This window comes from Chlorocebus sabaeus, chromosome 5, assembly GCF_047675955.1.
Source record: "Chlorocebus sabaeus isolate Y175 chromosome 5, mChlSab1.0.hap1, whole genome shotgun sequence".
Taxonomy (NCBI): domain Eukaryota; kingdom Metazoa; phylum Chordata; class Mammalia; order Primates; family Cercopithecidae; genus Chlorocebus; species Chlorocebus sabaeus.
Genome location: NC_132908.1, coordinates 39,562,981 through 39,579,388, shown reverse-complemented (window position 1 = coordinate 39,579,388; position 16,408 = coordinate 39,562,981).

Below are 16,408 nucleotides of genomic sequence, written 5' to 3'. Positions count from 1 at the left end.
CACAGAGCAGTTTCTCAGAATGCTTCTTTCCAGTTTTGAACGGAAGATATTTCCTTTTTCACCATAGCCCTCTATGGACTTCCAAGTATCCCTTTCCTAATTCCACAAGAACAGCCTTAGCGACAGGCTTCTTGAAGGGAAAGATGTAACTCTGTGAGATGAATTAACAGAACACAGAGCAGTTTCTCAGAAAGCTTCTTTCCAGTTTTGAACGGAAGATATTTCCTTTTTCACCATAGCCCTCTATGGGCTTCCAAATATCCCTTTGACAATTCCACAAGAACAGCCTTGGCGAAAGGCTTCTTGAAGGGAAAGATGTAACTCTGTGAGATGAATTAACAGAACACAGAGCAGTTTCTCAGAAAGCTTCTTTCCAGTTTTGAACGGAAGATATTTCCTTTTTCACCATAGCCCTCTATGGGCTTCCAAATATCCCTTTGACAATTCCACAAGAACAGCCTTAGCGAAAGGCTTCTTGAAGGGAAAGATGTAACTCGGTGAGATGAATTAACAGAACGCAGAGCAGTTTCTCAGAAAGCTTCTTTCCAGTTTTGAACGGAAGATATTTCCTTTTTCACCATAGGCCTCTATGGGCTTCCAAATATCCCTTTGCCAATTCCACAAGAACAGCCTTAGGGGAACGCTTTTGAAGGGAAAGATGTAACTCTGTGAGATGAATTAACAGAACACAGAGCAGTTTCTCAGAAAGCTTCTTTCCAGTTTTGAACGGAAGATATTTCCTTTTTCACCATAGTCCTCTATGGGTTTCCAAATATCCCTTTACCAATTCCACAAGAACAGCCTTAGCGAAAGGCTTCTTGAAGGGAAAGATGTAACTCGGTGAGATGAATTAACAGAACACAGAGCAGTTTCTCAGAAAGCTTCTTTCCAGTTTTGAACGGAAGATATTTCCTTTTTCACCATACCCCCTATGAGCTTCCAAATATCCCTTTGCCAATTCCACAAGAACAGCCTTAGCGAAAGGCTTCTTGAAGGGAATGATGTAACTCTGTGAGATGAATTAAGAGAACATAGAGCAGTTTCTCAGAAAGCTTCTTTCCAGTTTTTAACGGAAGATATTTCCTTTTTCACCATAGCCCTCTATGGGCTTCCAAATATCCCTTTGAGAATTTCACAAGAACAGCCTTAGCAAAAGGCTTCTTGAAGGGAAAGATGTAACTCTGTGAGATGAATTAAGAGAACACAGAGCAGTTTCTCAGAAAGCTTCTTTCTAGTTTTGAACGGAAGATATTTCCTTTTTCACCAGAGCCCTCTATGGACTTCCAAACATCCCTTTGCGAATTCCACAAGAACAGCCTTAGCGAAAGGCTTCTTGAAGGGAAAGATGTAACTCTGTGAGATGAATTAACAGAACACAGAGCAGTTTCTAAGAAAGCTTCTTTCCAGTTTTGAACGGAAGATATTTCCTTTTTCACCATAGCCCTCTATGGGCTTCCAAATATCTCTTTGCCAATTCCACAAGAACAGCCTAAGCGAAAGGGTTCTTGAAGGGAAAGATGTAACTCTGTGAGATGAAATATCAGAACACAGAGCAGTTTCTCAGAAAGCTTCTTTCCAGTTTTGAACGGAAGATATTTCCTTTTTCACCATCGCCCTCTATGGGCTTCCAAATATCCCTTTGCCAATTCCACAAGAACAGCCTTAGCGAAAGGCTTCTTGAAGGGAAGTCTGTAACTCTGTGAGAGGAATTAACAGATCACAGAGGAGTTTCTCAGAAAGCTTCTTTCCAGTTTTGAACGGAAGATATTTCCTTTTTCACCATAGCCCTCTATGGGCTTCCAAATATCCCCTTGCGTATTCCACAAGAACAGCCTTAGCGAAAGGCTTCTTGAAGGGAAAGATGTAACTCTTTGAGATGAATTAACCGAACACAGAGCAATTTCTCAGAAAGCTTCTTTCCAGTTTTGAACGAAAGATATTTCCTTTTTCACCATAACCCTCTATGGGCTTTAAAATATCCCTTTGCCAATTCCACAAGAACAGCCTTAGCGAAAGGCTTCTTGAAGGGAAAGATGTAACTCTGTGAGAGGATTTAACAGAGCACAGAGCAGTTTCTCAGAAAGCTTCTTTCCAGTTTTGAACGGAAGATATTTCCTTTTTCACCATAGCCCTCTATGGGCTTCCAAATATCCCTTTGCCTATTCCACAAAAACAGCCTTAGCGAAAGGCTTCCTGAAGGGAAAGATGTAACTCTGTGAGATGAACTAACAGAACGTAGAACAGTTTCTCAGAAAGCTTCTTTCCAGTTTTGAACGGAAGATATTTCCTTTTTCACCTTAGCTCTCTATGGGGTTCCAAATATCCCTTTGCCAATTCCATAAGAACAGCCTTAGCGAAAGGCTTCTTGAAGGGAAAGATGTAACTCTGTGACATGCATTAACAGAACACAGAGCAGTTTCTCAGATAGCTTCTTTCCAGTTTTGAACGGAAGATATTTCCTTTTTCACCATAGCCCTCTATGGACTTCCAAGTATCCCTTTGCCGATTCCACAAGAACAGCCTTAGCGGAAGGCTTCTTGAAGGGAAAGATGTAACTGTGTGAGATGAATTAACAGAACACAGAGCAGTTTCTCAGAAAGCTTCTTTCCAGTTTTGAACGGAAGATATTTCCTTTTTCACCGTAGCCCTCTATGGAGTTACAAATATCCCTTTGCCAATTCCACAAGAACAGCCTTAACCAAAGGCTTCTTGAAGGGAAAGATGTAACTCTGTGAGATGAATTAACAGAACACAGAGCAGTTTCTCAGAATGCTTCTTTCCAGTTTTGAACGGAAGATATTTTCTTTTTCACCATAGCCCTCTATGGACTTCCAAGTATCCATTTGCTAATTCCACAAGAACAGCCTTAGCGACAGGCTTCTTGAGGGGAAAGATGTAACTCTGTGAGATGAATTAACAGAACACAGAGCAGTTTCTCAGAAAGCTTCTTTCCAGTTTTGAACGGAAGATATTTCCTTTTTCACCGTAGCCCTCTATGGGCTTCCAAATATCCCTTTGCCAATTTCACAAGAACAGCCTTAGCGAAAGGCTTCTTGAAGGGAAAGATGTAACTCTGTGAGATGAATTAACAGAACACAGAGCATTTTCTCAGAAAGCTTCTATCCAGTTTTGAACGGAAGATATTTCCTTTTTCACCCTAGCCCTCTATTGGGTTCCAAATATCCCTTTGCCAATTCCACAAGAACAGCCTTAGCGAAAGGCTTCTTGAAGGGAAAGATGTAACTCTGTGAGATGAATTAACAGAACACAGAGCAGTTTCTCCGAAAGCTTCTTTCCAGTTTTAAACGGAAGATATTTCCTTTTTCACCATATCCCTCTATGGGCTTCCAAATATCCCTTTGACAATTCCACAAGAACAGCCTTAGCGAAAGGCTTCTTGAAGGGAAAGATGTAACTCTGTGAGATGAATTAACAGAACACAGAGCAGTTTCTCAGAAAGCTTCTTTCCAGTTTTGAACGGAAGATATTTCCTTTTTCACCAGAGCCCTCTATGGACTTCCAAACATCCCTTTGCGAATTCCACAAGAACAGCCTTAGCGAAAGGCTTCTTGAAGGGAAAGATGTAACTCTGTGAGATGAATTAACAGAACACAGAGCAGTTTCTAAGAAAGCTTCTTTCCAGTTTTGAACGGAAGATATTTCCTTTTTCACCATAGCCCTCTATGGGCTTCCAAATATCTCTTTGCCAATTCCACAAGAACAGCCTAAGCGAAAGGGTTCTTGAAGGGAAAGATGTAACTCTGTGAGATGAAATATCAGAACACAGAGCAGTTTCTCAGAAAGCTTCTTTCCAGTTTTGAACGGAAGATATTTCCTTTTTCACCATCGCCCTCTATGGGCTTCCAAATATCCCTTTGCCAATTCCACAAGAACAGCCTTAGCGAAAGGCTTCTTGAAGGGAAAGATGTAACTCTGTGAGAGGAATTAACAGATCACAGAGGAGTTTCTCAGAAAGCTTCTTTCCAGTTTTGAACGGAAGATATTTCCTTTTTCACCATAGCCCTCTATGGGCTTCCAAATATCCCCTTGCGTATTCCACAAGAACAGCCTTAGCGAAAGGCTTCTTGAAGGGAAAGATGTAACTCTTTGAGATGAATTAACCGAACACAGAGCAATTTCTCAGAAAGCTTCTTTCCAGTTTTGAACGGAAGATATTTCCTTTTTCACCATAACCCTCTATGGGCTTTAAAATATCCCTTTGCCAATTCCACAAGAACAGCCTTAGCGAAAGGCTTCTTGAAGGGAAAGATGTAACTCTGTGAGAGGATTTAACAGAGCACAGAGCAGTTTCTCAGAAAGCTTCTTTCCAGTTTTGAACGGAAGATATTTCCTTTTTCACCATAGCCCTCTATGGGCTTCCAAATATCCCTTTGCCTATTCCACAAAAACAGCCTTAGCGAAAGGCTTCCTGAAGGGAAAGATGTAACTCTGTGAGATGAACTAACAGAACGTAGAACAGTTTCTCAGAAAGATTCTTTCCAGTTTTGAACGGAAGATATTTCCTTTTTCACCTTAGCCCTCTACGGGGTTCCAAATATCCCTTTGCCAATTCCATAAGAACAGCCGTAGCGAAAGGCTTCTTGAAGGGAAAGATGTAACTCTGTGACATGCATTAACAGAACACAGAGCAGTTTCTCAGAAAGCTTCTTTCCAGTTTTGAACGGAAGATATTTCCTTTTTCACCATAGCCCTCTATGGACTTCCAAGTATCCCTTTGCCGATTCCACAAGAACAGCCTTAGCGGAAGGCTTCTTGAAGGGAAAGATGTAACTGTGTGAGATGAATTAACAGAACACAGAGCAGTTTCTCAGAAAGCTTCTTTCCAGTTTTGAACGGAAGATATTTCCTTTTTCACCTAGCCCTCTATGGGGTTACAAATATCCCTTTGCCAATTCCACAAGAACAGCCTTAGCGAAAGGCTTCTTGAAGGGAAAGATGTAACTCTGTGAGATGAATTAACAGAACACAGAGCAGTTTCTCAGAATGCTTCTTTCCAGTTTTGAACGGAAGATATTTTCTTTTTCACCATAGCCCTCTATGGACTTCCAAGTATCCCTTTGCTAATTCCACAAGAACAGCCTTAGCGACAGGCTTCTTGAGGGGAAAGATGTAACTCTGTGAGATGAATTAACAGAACACAGATCAGTTTCTCAGAAAGCTTCTTTCCAGTTTTGAACGGAAGATATTTCCTTTTTCACCATAGCCCTCTATGGGGTTCCAAATATCCCTTTGCCAATTCCACAAGAACAGCCTTAGCGAAAGGCTTCTTGAAGGGAAAGATGTAACTCTGTGAGATGAATTAACAGAACACAGAGCAGTTTCTCCGAAAGCTTCTTTCCAGTTTTAAACGGAAGATATTTCCTTTTTCACCATATCCCTCTATGGGCTTCCAAATATCCCTTTGACAATTCCACAAGAACAGCCTTAGCGAAAGGCTTCTTGAAGGGAAAGATGTAACTCGGTGAGATGAATTAACAGAACGGAGAGCAGTTTCTCAGAAAGCTTCTTTCCAGTTTTGAACGGAAGATATTTCCTTTTTCACCATAGGCCTCTATGGGCTTCCAAATATCCCTTTGCCAATTCCACAAGAACAGCCTTAGCGGAAGGCTTCTTGAAGGGAAAGATGTAACTCTGTGAGATGAATTAACAGAACACAGAGCAGTTTCTAAGAAAGCTTCTTTCCAGTTTTGAACGGAAGGTATTTCCTTTTTCACCATAGCCCTCTATGGGCTTCCAAATATCTCTTTGCCAATTCCACAAGAACAGCCTAAGCGAAAGGGTTCTTGAAGGGAAAGATGTAACTCTGTGAGATGAATTATCAGAACACAGAGCAGTTTCTCAGAAAGCTTCTTTCCAGTTTTGAACGGAAGATATTTCCTTTTTCACCATCGCCCTCTATGGGCTTCCAAATATCACTTTGCCAATTCCACAAGAACAGCCTTAGCGAAAGGCTTCTTGAAGGGCAAGATGTAACTCTGTGAGATGAATTAACAGAACACAGAGCAGTTTCTCAGAAAGCTTCTTTACACTTTGGAACGGAAGATATTTCCTTTTTCACCATAGCCCTCTAGGGGCTTCCAAATATCTTTTTGCCCATTACACAAGAACAGCCTTAGAGAAAGGCTTGTTGAAAGGAAAGATGTAACTCTGTGAGATGAATTACCAGAACACAGAGCAGTTTCTCAGAATGCTTCTTTCCAGTTTTGAACGGAAGATATTTCCTTTTTCACCATAGCCCTCTATGGACTTCCAAACATCCCTTTGCCAATTCCACAAGAACAGCCTTAGCGAAAGGCTTCTTGAAGGGAAAGATGTAACTCTGTGAGATGAATTAAAGGAACACAGAGCAGTTTCTCAGAAAGCTTCTTTCCAGTTTTGAACGGAAGATATTTCCTTTTTCACCATTGCCCTCTATGGGTTTCCAAATATAACTTTGCCAATTCCACAAGAACAGCCTCAGCGAAAGGCTTCTTGATGGGAAAGATGTAACTCTGTGAAATGAATTAACAGAACACAGAGAAGTTTCTCAGAAAGCTTCTTTCCAGTTTTGTACAGAAGATATTTCCTTTTACACCGTAGCCCTCTATGGGCTTCCAAATATCATTTTGCCAATTCCAAAAGAACAGCCTTAGCGAAAGGCTTCTTGAAGGGAGAGATGTAACTCTGTGAGATGAATTAACAAACACAGAGCAGTTTCTCAGAAAGCATCTTTCCAGTTTTGAGCGGAAGATATTTCCTTTTTCAACATAGACCTCTATGAGCTTCCAAATATCACTTTGCCAATTCCACAAGAACAGCCTTAGCGAACGGCTTCTTGAAGGGAAAGATGAAACTCTGAGATGAATTAACAGAACACAGAGCAGTTTCTCAGAAAGCTTCTTTCCAGTTTTGAAAGGAAGATATTTCCTTTTTCACCATATCCCCCTATGGGCTTCCAAATATCCCTTTGCCTATTACACAAGAACAGCCTTAGCGAAAGGCTTCTTGAATGGAAAGATATTACTCTGTGAGATGAATTAACAGAACACAGAGCAGTTTCTCAGAAAGCTTCTTTCCAGTTTTGAACGGAAGATATTTCCTTTTTTACCATAGCCCTTTATGGGGTTCCGAAAATCACTTTGCCAATTCCACAAGAACAGCCTTAGCGAAAGGCTTCTTGAAGGGAAAGATGTAACTCTGTGAGATGAATTAACAGAATACGGAGTAGTTTCTCAGAAAGCTTCTTTCCAGTTTTGAACGGAAGATATTTCCTTTTTCACCATAGCCCTCTATGGGCTTCCAAATATCACTTTGCCAATTCCACAAGAACAGCCTTTGCGAAAGGCTTCTTGAAGGGAAAGATGTAACTCTGTGAGATGAATTAACAGAACACAGAGCAGTTTCTCCGAAAGCTTCTTTCCAGTTTTGAACGGAAGATATTTCCTTTTTCACCATAGCCCTCTATGGGCTTCCAAATATCCCTTTGCCTATTACACAAGAACAGCCTTAGCGAAAGGCTTCTTGAAGGGAAAGATGTAACTCTGTGAGATGAATTAACCGAACACAGAGCAGTTTCTCAGAAAGCTTCTTTCCGGTTTTAAACGGAAGATATTTCCTTTTTCACCATAGCCCTCTATGGGCTTCCAAATATCCCTTTGCCTATTCCTCAAGAACAGCCTTAGCGAAAGGCTTCTTGAAGGGAAAGATGTAACTCTGTGAGATGAATTAACAGAACACAGAGCAGTTTCTCAGAAAGCTTCTTTCCAGTTTTGAACGGAAGATATTTCCTTTTTCACCGTAGCCCTCTATGGGGTTACAAATATCCCTTTGCCAATTCCACAAGAACAGCCTTAGCGAAAGGCTTCTTGAAGGGAAAGATGTAACTCTGTGAGATGAATTAACAGAACACAGAGCAGTTTCTCAGAATGCTTCTTTCCAGTTTTGAACGGAAGATATTTCCTTTTTCACCATAGCCCGCTATGGACTTCCAACTATCCCTTTGCTAATTCCACAAGAACAGCCTTAGCGACAGGCTTCTTGAGGGGAAAGATGTAACTCTGTGAGATGAATTAACAGAACACAGAGCAGTTTCTCAGAAAGCTTCTTTCCAGTTTTGAACGGAAGATATTTCCTTTTTCACCGTAGCCCTCTATGGGCTTCCAAATATCCCTTTGCCTATTCCACAAGAACAGCCTTAGCGAAAGGCTTCTTGAAGGGAAAGATGTAACTCTGTGAGATGAACTAACAGAACGCAGAATAGTTTCTCAGAAAGCTTCTTTCCAGTTTTGAACGGAAGATATTTCCTTTTTCAACTTAGCCCTCTATGGGGTTCCAAATATCCCTTTGCCAATTCCACAAGAACAGCCTTAGCGAAAGGCTTCTTGAAGGGAAAGATGTAACTCTGTGAGATGCATTAACAGAACACAGAGCAGTTTCTCTGAAAGCTTCTTTCCAGTTTTGAACGGAAGATATTTCCTTTTTCACCATAGCCCTCTATGGACTTCCAAGTATCCGTTTGCCAATTACACAAGAACAGCCTTAGCGGAAGGCTTCTTGAAGGGAAAGATGTAACTCTGTGAGATGAATTAACAGAACAAAGAGCAGTTTCTCCGAAAGCTTCTTTCCAGTTTTGAACGGAAGATATTTCCTTTTTCACCATAGCCCTCTATGGGCTTCCAAATATCCCTTTGACAATTCCACAAGAACAGCCTTAGCGAAAGGCTTCTTGAAGGGAAAGATGTAACTCTGTGAGATGAATTAACAGAACAAAGAGCAGTTTCTCAGAAAGCTTCTTTCCAGTTTTGAACGGAAGATATTTCCTTTTTGACCATAGCCCTCTATGGGCTTCCAAATATCACTTTGCCAATTCCACAAGAACAGCCTTAGCGAAAGGCTTCTTGAAGGGAAAGATGTAACTCGGTGAGATGAATTAACAGAACGCAGAGCAGTTTCTCAGAAAGCTTCTTTCCAGTTTTTAACGGAAGATATTTCCTTTTTCACCATAGCCCTCTATGGGCTTCCAAATATCCCTTTGAGAATTTCACAAGAACAGCCTTAGCAAAAGGCTTCTTGAAGGGAAAGATGTAACTCTGTGAGATGAATTAAGAGAACACAGAGCAGTTTCTCAGAAAGCTTCTTTCTAGTTTTCAACGGAAGATATTTCCTTTTTCACCAGAGCCCTCTATGGACTTCCAAACATCCCTTTGCGAATTCCACAAGAACAGCCTTAGCGAAAGGCTTCTTGAAGGGAAAGATGTAACTCTGTGAGATGAATTAACAGAACACAGAGCAGTTTCTAAGAAAGCTTCTTTCCAGTTTTGAACGGAAGATATTTCCTTTTTCACCATAGCCCTCTATGGGCTTCCAAATATCTCTTTGCCAATTCCACAAGAACAGCCTAAGCGAAAGGGTTCTTGAAGGGAAAGATGTAACTCTGTGAGATGAAATATCAGAACACAGAGCAGTTTCTCAGAAAGCTTCTTTCCAGTTTTGAACGGAAGATATTTCCTTTTTCACCATCGCCCTCTATGGGCTTCCAAATATCCCTTTGCCAATTCCACAAGAACAGCCTTAGCGAAAGGCTTCTTGAAGGGAAAGATGTAACTCTGTGAGAGGAATTAACAGATCACAGAGGAGTTTCTCAGAAAGCTTCTTTCCAGTTTTGAACGGAAGATATTTCCTTTTTCACCATAGCCCTCTATGGGCTTCCAAATATCCCCTTGCGTATTCCACAAGAACAGCCTTAGCGAAAGGCTTCTTGAAGGGAAAGATGTAACTCTTTGAGATGAATTAACCGAACACAGAGCAATTTCTCAGAAAGCTTCTTTCCAGTTTTGAACGGAAGATATTTCCTTTTTCACCATAACCCTCTATGGGCTTTAAAATATCCCTTTGCCAATTCCACAAGAACAGCCTTAGCGAAAGGCTTCTTGAAGGGAAAGATGTAACTCTGTGAGAGGATTTAACAGAGCACAGAGCAGTTTCTCAGAAAGCTTCTTTCCAGTTTTGAACGGAAGATATTTCCTTTTTCACCATAGCCCTCTATGGGCTTCCAAATATCCCTTTGCCTATTCCACAAAAACAGCCTTAGCGAAAGGCTTCCTGAAGGGAAAGATGTAACTCTGTGAGATGAACTAACAGAACGTAGAACAGTTTCTCAGAAAGATTCTTTCCAGTTTTGAACGGAAGATATTTCCTTTTTCACCTTAGCCCTCTACGGGGTTCCAAATATCCCTTTGCCAATTCCATAAGAACAGCCGTAGCGAAAGGCTTCTTGAAGGGAAAGATGTAACTCTGTGACATGCATTAACAGAACACAGAGCAGTTTCTCAGAAAGCTTCTTTCCAGTTTTGAACGGAAGATATTTCCTTTTTCACCATAGCCCTCTATGGACTTCCAAGTATCCCTTTGCCGATTCCACAAGAACAGCCTTAGCGGAAGGCTTCTTGAAGGGAAAGATGTAACTGTGTGAGATGAATTAACAGAACACAGAGCAGTTTCTCAGAAAGCTTCTTTCCAGTTTTGAACGGAAGATATTTCCTTTTTCACCTAGCCCTCTATGGGGTTACAAATATCCCTTTGCCAATTCCACAAGAACAGCCTTAGCGAAAGGCTTCTTGAAGGGAAAGATGTAACTCTGTGAGATGAATTAACAGAACACAGAGCAGTTTCTCAGAATGCTTCTTTCCAGTTTTGAACGGAAGATATTTTCTTTTTCACCATAGCCCTCTATGGACTTCCAAGTATCCCTTTGCTAATTCCACAAGAACAGCCTTAGCGACAGGCTTCTTGAGGGGAAAGATGTAACTCTGTGAGATGAATTAACAGAACACAGATCAGTTTCTCAGAAAGCTTCTTTCCAGTTTTGAACGGAAGATATTTCCTTTTTCACCATAGCCCTCTATGGGGTTCCAAATATCCCTTTGCCAATTCCACAAGAACAGCCTTAGCGAAAGGCTTCTTGAAGGGAAAGATGTAACTCTGTGAGATGAATTAACAGAACACAGAGCAGTTTCTCCGAAAGCTTCTTTCCAGTTTTAAACGGAAGATATTTCCTTTTTCACCATATCCCTCTATGGGCTTCCAAATATCCCTTTGACAATTCCACAAGAACAGCCTTAGCGAAAGGCTTCTTGAAGGGAAAGATGTAACTCTGTGAGATGAATTAACAGAACACAGAGCAGTTTCTCAGAAAGGTTCTTTCCAGTTTTGAACGGAAGATATTTCCTTTTTGACCATAGCCCTCTATGGGGTTCCAAATATCCCTTTGCCAATTCCACAAGAACAGCCTTAGCGAAAGGCTTCTTGAAGGGAAAGATGTAACTCGGTGAGATGAATTAACAGAACGGAGAGCAGTTTCTCAGAAAGCTTCTTTCCAGTTTTGAACGGAAGATATTTCCTTTTTCACCATAGGCCTCTATGGGCTTCCAAATATCCCTTTGCCAATTCCACAAGAACAGCCTTAGCGGAAGGCTTCTTGAAGGGAAAGATGTAACTCTGTGAGATGAATTAACAGAACACAGAGCAGTTTCTAAGAAAGCTTCTTTCCAGTTTTGAACGGAAGGTATTTCCTTTTTCACCATAGCCCTCTATGGGCTTCCAAATATCTCTTTGCCAATTCCACAAGAACAGCCTAAGCGAAAGGGTTCTTGAAGGGAAAGATGTAACTCTGTGAGATGAATTATCAGAACACAGAGCAGTTTCTCAGAAAGCTTCTTTCCAGTTTTGAACGGAAGATATTTCCTTTTTCACCATCGCCCTCTATGGGCTTCCAAATATCACTTTGCCAATTCCACAAGAACAGCCTTAGCGAAAGGCTTCTTGAAGGGAAAGATGTAACTCTGTGAGATGAATTAACAGAACACAGAGCAGTTTCTCAGAAAGCTTCTTTACACTTTGGAACGGAAGATATTTCCTTTTTCACCATAGCCCTCTAGGGGCTTCCAAATATCTTTTTGCCCATTACACAAGAACAGCCTTAGAGAAAGGCTTGTTGAAGGGAAAGATGTAACTCTGTGAGATGAATTACCAGAACACAGAGCAGTTTCTCAGAATGCTTCTTTCCAGTTTTGAACGGAAGATATTTCCTTTTTCACCATAGCCCTCTATGGACTTCCAAACATCCCTTTGCCAATTCCACAAGAACAGCCTTAGCGAAAGGCTTCTTGAAGGGAAAGATGTAACTCTGTGAGATGAATTAAAGGAACACAGAGCAGTTTCTCAGAAAGCTTCTTTCCAGTTTTGAACGGAAGATATTTCCTTTTTCACCATTGCCCTCTATGGGTTTCCAAATATAACTTTGCCAATTCCACAAGAACAGCCTCAGCGAAAGGCTTCTTGATGGGAAAGATGTAACTCTGTGAAATGAATTAACAGAACACAGAGAAGTTTCTCAGAAAGCTTCTTTCCAGTTTTGTACAGAAGATATTTCCTTTTACACCGTAGCCCTCTATGGGCTTCCAAATATCATTTTGCCAATTCCAAAAGAACAGCCTTAGCGAAAGGCTTCTTGAAGGGAGAGATGTAACTCTGTGAGATGAATTAACAAACACAGAGCAGTTTCTCAGAAAGCATCTTTCCAGTTTTGAGCGGAAGATATTTCCTTTTTCACCATAGACCTCTATGAGCTTCCAAATATCACTTTGCCAATTCCACAAGAACAGCCTTAGCGAACGGCTTCTTGAAGGGAAAGATGAAACTCTGTGAGATGAATTAACAGAACACAGAGCAGTTTCTCAGAAAGCTTCTTTCCAGTTTTGAAAGGAAGATATTTCCTTTTTCACCATATCCCCCTATGGGCTTCCAAATATCCCTTTGCCTATTACACAAGAACAGCCTTAGCGAAAGGCTTCTTGAATGGAAAGATATTACTCTGTGAGATGAATTAACAGAACACAGAGCAGTTTCTCAGAAAGCTTCTTTCCAGTTTTGAACGGAAGATATTTCCTTTTTTACCATAGCCCTTTATGGGGTTCCGAAAATCACTTTGCCAATTCCACAAGAACAGCCTTAGCGAAAGGCTTCTTGAAGGGAAAGATGTAACTCTGTGAGATGAATTAACAGAATACGGAGTAGTTTCTCAGAAAGCTTCTTTCCAGTTTTGAACGGAAGATATTTCCTTTTTCACCATAGCCCTCTATGGGCTTCCAAATATCACTTTGCCAATTCCACAAGAACAGCCTTTGCGAAAGGCTTCTTGAAGGGAAAGATGTAACTCTGTGAGATGAATTAACAGAACACAGAGCAGTTTCTCCGAAAGCTTCTTTCCAGTTTTGAACGGAAGATATTTCCTTTTTCACCATAGCCCTCTATGGGCTTCCAAATATCCCTTTGCCTATTACACAAGAACAGCCTTAGCGAAAGGCTTCTTGAAGGGAAAGATGTAACTCTGTGAGATGAATTAACCGAACACAGAGCAGTTTCTCAGAAAGCTTCTTTCCGGTTTTGAACGGAAGATATTTCCTTTTTCACCATAGCCCTCTATGGGCTTCCAAATATCCCTTTGCCTATTCCTCAAGAACAGCCTTAGCGAAAGGCTTCTTGAAGGGAAAGATGTAACTCTGTGAGATGAATTAACAGAACACAGAGCAGTTTCTCAGAAAGCTTCTTTCCAGTTTTGAACGGAAGATATTTCCTTTTTCACCGTAGCCCTCTATGGGGTTACAAATATCCCTTTGCCAATTCCACAAGAACAGCCTTAGCGAAAGGCTTCTTGAAGGGAAAGATGTAACTCTGTGAGATGAATTAACAGAACACAGAGCAGTTTCTCAGAATGCTTCTTTCCAGTTTTGAACGGAAGATATTTCCTTTTTCACCATAGCCCGCTATGGACTTCCAACTATCCCTTTGCTAATTCCACAAGAACAGCCTTAGCCACAGGCTTCTTGAGGGGAAAGATGTAACTCTGTGAGATGAATTAACAGAACACAGAGCAGTTTCTCAGAAAGCTTCTTTCCAGTTTTGAACGGAAGATATTTCCTTTTTCACCGTAGCCCTCTATGGGCTTCCAAATATCCCTTTGCCTATTCCACAAGAACAGCCTTAGCGAAAGGCTTCTTGAAGGGAAAGATGTAACTCTGTGAGATGAACTAACAGAACGCAGAACAGTTTCTCAGAAAGCTTCTTTCCAGTTTTGAACGGAAGATATTTCCTTTTTCAACTTAGCCCTCTATGGGGTTCCAAATATCCCTTTGCCAATTCCACAAGAACAGCCTTAGCGAAAGGCTTCTTGAAGGGAAAGATGTAACTCTGTGAGATGCATTAACAGAACACAGAGCAGTTTCTCTGAAAGCTTCTTTCCAGTTTTGAACGGAAGATATTTCCTTTTTCACCATAGCCCTCTATGGACTTCCAAGTATCCGTTTGCCAATTACACAAGAACAGCCTTAGCGGAAGGTTTCTTGAAGGGAAAGATGTAACTCTGTGAGATGAATTAACAGAACAAAGAGCAGTTTCTCCGAAAGCTTCTTTCCAGTTTTGAACGGAAGATATTTCCTTTTTCACCATAGCCCTCTATGGGCTTCCAAATATCCCTTTGACAATTCCACAAGAACAGCCTTAGCGAAAGGCTTCTTGAAGGGAAAGATGTAACTCTGTGAGATGAATTAACAGAACAAAGAGCAGTTTCTCAGAAAGCTTCTTTCCAGTTTTGAACGGAAGATATTTCCTTTTTGACCATAGCCCTCTATGGGCTTCCAAATATCCCTTTGCCAATTCCACAAGAACAGCCTTAGCGAAAGACTTCTTGAAGGGAAAGATGTAACTCGGTGAGATGAATTAACAGAACGCAGAGCAGTTTCTCAGAAAGCTTCTTTCCAGTTTTGAACGGAAGATATTTCCTTTTTCACCATAGGCCTCTATGGGCTTCCAAATATCCCTTTGCCAATTCCACAAGAACAGCCTTAGCGGAAGGCTTCTTGAAGGGAAAGATGTAACTCTGTGAGATGAATTAAGAGAACACAGAGCTGTTTCTCAGAAAGCTTCTTTCTAGTTTTGAACGGAAGATATTTCCTTTTTCACCAGAGCCCTCTATGGACTTCCAAACATCCCTTTGCCAATTCCACAAGAACAGCCTTAGCGAAAGGCTTCTTGAAGGGAAAGATGTAACTCTGTGAGTTGAGTTAACAGAACACAGAGCAGTTTCTAAGAAAGCTTCTTTCCAGTTTTGAACGGAAGATATTTCCTTTTTCACCATAGCCCTCTATGGGCTTCCATATATCTCTTTGCCAATTCCACAAGAACAGCCTAAGCGAAAGGGTTCTTGAAGGGAATGATGTAACTCTGTGAGATGAATTATCAGAACACAGAGCAGTTTCTCAGAAAGCTTCTTTCCAGTTTTGAACGGAAGATATTTCCTTTTTCACCATCGCCCTCTATGGGCTTCCAAATATCCCTTTGCCAATTCCACAAGAACAGCCTTAGCGAAAGGCTTCTTGAAGGGAAAGATGTAACTCTGTGAGAGGATTTAACAGAGCACAGAGCAGTTTCTCAGAAAGCTTCTTTCCAGTTTTGAACGGAAGATATTTCCTTTTTCACCATAGCCCTCTATGGGCTTCCAAATATCCCTTTGCCTATTCCACAAGAACAGCCTTAGCCAAAGGCTGCCTGAAGGGAAAGATGTAACTCTGTGAGATGAACTAACAGAACGCAGAACAGTTTCTCAGAAAGCTTCTTTCCAGTTTTGAACGGAAGATATTTCCTTTTTCACCTTAGCCCTCTATGGGGTTCCAAATATCCCTTTGCCAATTCCACAAGAACAGCCTTAGCGAAAGGCTTCTTGAAGGGAAAGATGTAACTCTGTGAGATGCATTAACAGAACACAGAGCAGTTTCTCAGAAAGCTTCTTTCCAGTTTTGAACGGAAGATATTTCCTTTTTCACCATAGCCCTCTATGGACTTCCAAGTATCCCATTGCCAATTCCACAAGAACAGCCTTAGCGGAAGGTTTCTTGAAGGGAAAGATGTAACTCTGTGAGATGAATTAACAGAACACAGAGCAGTTTCTCAGAAAGCTTCTTTCCAGTTTTGAACGGAAGATATTTCCTGTTTCACCGTAGCCCTCTATGGGGTTACAAATATCCCTTTGCCAATTCCACAAGAACACCCTTAGCGAAAGGCTTCTTGAAGGGAAAGATGTAACACTGTGAGATGAATTAACAGAACACAGAGCAGTTTCTCAGAAAGCTTCTTTCCAGTTTTGAACGGAAGATATTTCCTTTTTCACCATAGCCCTCTATGGGGTTCCAAATATCCCTTTGCCAATTCCACAAGAACAGCCTTAGCGAAAGGCTTCTTGAAGGGAAAGATGTAACTCTGTGAGATGAATTAACAGAACAAAGAGCAGTTTCTCCGAAAGCTTCTTTCCAGTTTTGAACGGAAGATATTTCCTTTTTCACCATAGCCCTCTATG